The 5,133-nt window shown below is 30.8% G+C and overlaps 1 pseudogene across 1 annotated transcript; it reads right to left on the bottom strand.

Annotated features, from left to right (window-relative positions):
- Window positions 1–3,763: 3,763 nt before the first annotated feature.
- Window positions 3,764–4,707, bottom strand: LOC308506699 (KATNB1-like protein 1; annotated as a pseudogene). Its single transcript has one exon. The product of its transcript is annotated as a KATNB1-like protein 1 (transcript).
- Window positions 4,708–5,133: the final 426 nt, after the last annotated feature.

Raw genomic sequence — 5,133 nt, 5'->3', positions numbered from 1 at the left:
CCTCCACACTGTTTTCCATGGTGGCTATACCAAGATACATTCCTACCAGCAATGTATGAGGGTTCATTTTCCTCCACAGCCTCCATCAACACTTGTTATTATTTGTCTTGTTGATTGTTGATAATAGCCATTCTGATAGGTATGAGGTGGTATACCATTGTGGTTTTCATTTGCTAGTCCCTAATAGCTAGTGAAGTTGAGCATCTTTTCATATATCTGTTGGTATTTTGTATGTCTTTTTGGGAGAAGTGTCTGTTTAGGTCCTGTGCCCATTTTTCAATTAGCTTGTTTGTGCTTTTGTTGTAGAGTTGTGTGGGTTCTTTATATAATTTGGATATTATCTTCCTACCATAGGTGTTGTTTGCAAATATCTTCTCTTTGTTTTGTTGATGATTTATTTTCCTGTACAGAAGCTTTAAAATTTGATATAGTCCCATTCATTTATATTTTTGCTTTTACTTCCCTTGCCTTTGAGGTCAAATTAATAAAATCCTTTCTAAATCCAAGCTCTGCAAGTTTAGTACCTATTTTTTCTTATATGAAATTTATTTTTACAGTTCTTATATTTATGTCTTTGATCCATCGTGAGTCAATTTTAGTATAGGGTGACAGCAGTCTAGTTTCATTCTTTTGCATGTGGCTTTCCAATTTTCCCAGCACCATTTATTGAAAAGGCTTTTTTTCCCCATTGTATGTTTTTGTCTCCTTTGTTGAAAATTATCTGGCCATATATATGGGGGTTTATTTCTGGGTTCTCAATTCTGTTCCATTGGTCTCTGTATCTTTTTTTTTTCTGCTAATATAATGCTGTTTTGATTATTGTTACTTTGCAGGATAATTTAAATTAGGCAGTGTGATGTCTCCATCTTTTTTTTTCCCCCTCCAGATTACTTTGCCTACTCAAGGTCTTTTGTGATTCCATACGAATCTGACAATTTTATTTTTGTTCTTGTTGTTGTATTTCTTTTAAAAATGTCATTAGGATTTTGACGGTGATTGCATTAAATATGTATATTGCTTTTATTAATATGGGCCATTTTGCCTATGGTGATTCTTCCAATCCATGAACACAGAATATCTTTCCAATTATTTGTGTCTTCTTCAATTTCTTTTAATAATGTCTTGTAGTATTCAGTGAGTAAGTCCTCCATATACTTTGTTAAGTTTATTATTGGGTATTTTATTCTTTTTCTTACAATTGCAAAAGAAGTTGCTTTTTTTTTTCCTCTTTTTTTTCTGAAATTTCATTGTTAGTATATAGCAATGCAATGGGGTTTTGTACATTGAGTTTTGTATCCTGCAACTTTACTATATTTGTTTATTGTTTCTAATAGTTTTTTGGTGGAGTCTTTAGGATTTTCTATATAAAGAATCATACCATCTACAAAAAGTGACAATTTGACTTCTTCCTTTCCAATTTGGATGTCTTTCATTTCTTTCTCTTGCCTGATTGGTCTGGCTAGGACTTCTAATATTATGTTGAATAACACTGGTGAGACAGGGCATACTTGTCTTGTTCCTGATCTTAGAGGAAAGCTTTCAATTTTTCACTTTTAAGTATAATATTAGCTGAGGATTTAATTTTGTCTTTTTGATTATAGCAATCTAACTCATGTGAGTTGATATTTCATTGTAGTTTTTATTTTCATTTCCTTGATCATTAATGGTGTTGAGCATCTTTTCATAAAGCTGTTGGCTACTTAGATGTCTTCTTTTGAGGAAAAAATGTCTATTTACTTCCACAGCCCATTTTTTTTAATTGGATTGTTTGTTATTTTGTTATTGAGTTCTATGTGTTCTTTATATATATTGGATATTAACCTCTTATCTGAGATATGGTTTAACATTTTTTCTCCCATTTTATAGGTTGTCTTCATTTTCTTGCTTGTTTCTTTTGTTGTGCAAATGTGTTAAGGTTTGATGTAGTTCCACTTATTTATTTTTGCTTTTGTTTCTTATGCTTTTGGTATCAAATCCAATAAATTGTTGCCAAGACCAATGTCTAGAAGCTTCTTTCCTATGATGTCATCTAGGAATTTTATGCTATAAGGTCTTGTGTTTAAGTCGTTAATCTATTTTCAGTTAATTTTTATGAGTGCAGTATGGGGGTAAAATTTTATTTTACTTTTTGATGTGTTTATCCAGTTTTCCCAGCATAATTTGTTGAGGAGACAAATGGTTTTCCCTATGGCTATTCTTGGCTTTCTTGTTGAATATTAGTTGGTTGTACATGCAGGATTTATTTCTGGACTCTCTATTTTGTTCCATTGGTCAGTGTCTATTTTTATGCTAGTTTCATACTTTTTTTTTCCAATTAGACATAATATTTTTACAGAAAGAAAGATGCTTGTTTAGTATTCACATCAGTAGTCACTAATTGGGTAAATGCCTAAGATTTACATTCAAGTGCTTGAAGGATAACTGCATAGAAATTTGATTACTAAAAATCTTTTCTTAGATACCCCAAAGGCTCAATAAAGATGAGATGATGTACAAACCAATAGTGATATTTAAGTCCCAAACACTTTCAAGGTAGATTAAGAAATACAGCTGAGAAGACATTCTACAAGTGGGTTCATTGACAGTAAAAATAGTATTTAAAACAACACAAAACAAAAACTCATACAGTCTGCTGGCATCTCATACCAATCATTGGAGGAGGTAGTAATATAAAGTTAGAATTTAAAATACAAAGATAGCACTAACTGTAAGCATTTTTAAAGCATTGTATGTAATTCTTTAAAATATGTGTAGTGAAAAAGAGTTAGAATTAATATAAAATCAGAATTTAAAAAAGCAAAATTTAGAAATATTTACTGAATTTACTCAGATGAAGGAAGCTTAAATAATACAGAACTGAAAATATTAGAAGCCTATATACAACAGAAAATGGATATAAATTAGCCAACTCCATGAACATTTCCAGCTAAGATTTCATACAAATAGATATTCACCTTTTTCTTTTATATAGGAATAACACATATATACATGACATGATTCTGACAAAAAATACAAAATCAGAGATATTACAAATATTTTAATGTTTTAAAAATAATGTAGAATACGTCTTAATAACATTCTATATAAATGGAAACCCCTGATTTAATCTCATGATTTTATTATGCCAGAAGCATATTTGTTTTTTTTATAAACAGATATGGTAGTCACATTGGCTTATTAATTAAGGTTTTTTGTATACACAGTATCTCAGGGTAGACAGAAAACTTTCAGTATTGATTGTTTGTTATGATGTTTTAAACTTCAAAGTTTTTTCAACATAAGAAAATAGCTGCAAACATTTGAGTGTTTTCCTATAAAATACAATCTTAAAAATAGTAATGATGATTGGTCTTCATGGTTCCTAGTAATAAGTTCTGTCTTGTTATTTCACATAGTTTAAAATATTCTTATGCAAGATTGCATTAAGAGCTAGTATTTCTTAAACAGTTTTGCTAAATAACCATATAAATCCCAAATGCAGCAAAGGTGAACAATCTTCATAGAACACTTTCACTTCATTTAAATTGAAGCTGCTCCTTTCTGATATTTTTCTGCTTCAGTGTGAAATAGACTGTTAGGGTTTCATTAGTGGTTTCATTATGTGGCTATTAAATAAATAAATAAATAAATAAATAAATAAATAAATAAATAAATAAGGTTTTGATTTCTTCCACAGTTCACAGTTCTCTACTAAGACGTTTTGGAAACCATATAGTCCAGGGGTGTTTTTAATAACCAAATGCTCTTTAGTAGATGAAGTTTCTCAATGCAACTGTAACAAATAATCATTTACATCCTTAACATTATTATCAATATATCCTGGAACCAAAGTAAGATGGTTTTCTTGTTACCACAATCTATTTCATTGTTTTAAAATCTGAATATTTCCATCATTTATAATTTATATTTTGGATGATAGTTCTGACCACCACCTTCTTATGACTGCTTACAGCCAGTTTAAACCAACTATTATAGTATATTCTTCAAATTTTCTTTTAAGTGGTGAATTTACTATAGGCAACATGTCTACACAGCAGCTAACTGAGATGTATTGTTTTTCTTCCTGTAAACTGTTGGTGAACACAGGAAGGTAATCTGCCACTCCAAGATCTTCTCTCCTCACAAAATAAGCTGCAGGTTCACTTATACTTCTCTTTTTTCCAGAAAGTTAAAGCTACATTCACTCTCAAATTCCTGCTGAATAAAATGTGTACCATTAGTTTTCACGGCCCTGAGAAACCTCAGGAAAAAAACACTGTATTTTGATGATGGGCTTTTTCTCTGTGAAGAATCAGAATCACTGAAGTTAAGCAAATATGTTCGGCTATCATGGTGTAATTTGTCAGGCAGGTGGCCTGCACAAGCCAGTTTATTTTCTTTCTCTGACATGTCATGGCCCCCACTTCTACATTTCTAGGGGTCTGGGTTTCTTTTTGTTTTGTTTTGTTTTGTTTTGTTTCTAACAAGGATTGGGCAAAGCATAATGAACTTTCTGTGATAGATCACCTTACGTAGTTTATCTGGGATTTCCACAGCTTGTCCAACAGTTCTATTTATGCAAGCAACCAACTGTTCTGAAGATTTTTTAACCTTCTTCATGTTCTTATTAGTGAAATTAGAGATCCTTTTTCTAAGAAGACAAATAGAATGATCCTCAATATTATTACAAAAATTCCGTCTTTTAACATCATGGGTTTCAATTGTCATAATCTCTTGTTTCCTTGTTAACCTTCCTTTTTTAAATATATATATATATATATATATATATATATATATATATATATATATATATATATTTTTTTTTTTTTTTCTAATTTTTCAATTATAATTATTAGTTACTGGTGTATAACACAGTGATTAGACATTTACATAACTTATGAAGTGATTATCTGATAAACCCAGTACCTATCTGAGACCATGCATAGTTACTATAATACTACTGACTATTTTATCCATGCTATACTCCATGACTATTTTTTAACTACCAGTTTTGTACTTCTTAATCCCCTCCCCACTTCACCCATCTCCTCAACCCTCCCATCCAGCAACCATCAAAATTCTCTCTGTATGTACAGGCTTGTTTCTGTTTTGTTTGTTCGGGTATCCTGTTCTTTAGATTCGCTATATTCAGAT

Source organism: Rhinolophus hipposideros, assembly GCF_964194185.1.
Source record: "Rhinolophus hipposideros genome assembly, chromosome: 13".
NCBI classification, from domain to species: domain Eukaryota; kingdom Metazoa; phylum Chordata; class Mammalia; order Chiroptera; family Rhinolophidae; genus Rhinolophus; species Rhinolophus hipposideros.
This window is presented reverse-complemented; position numbering and strand designations above follow the sequence as displayed.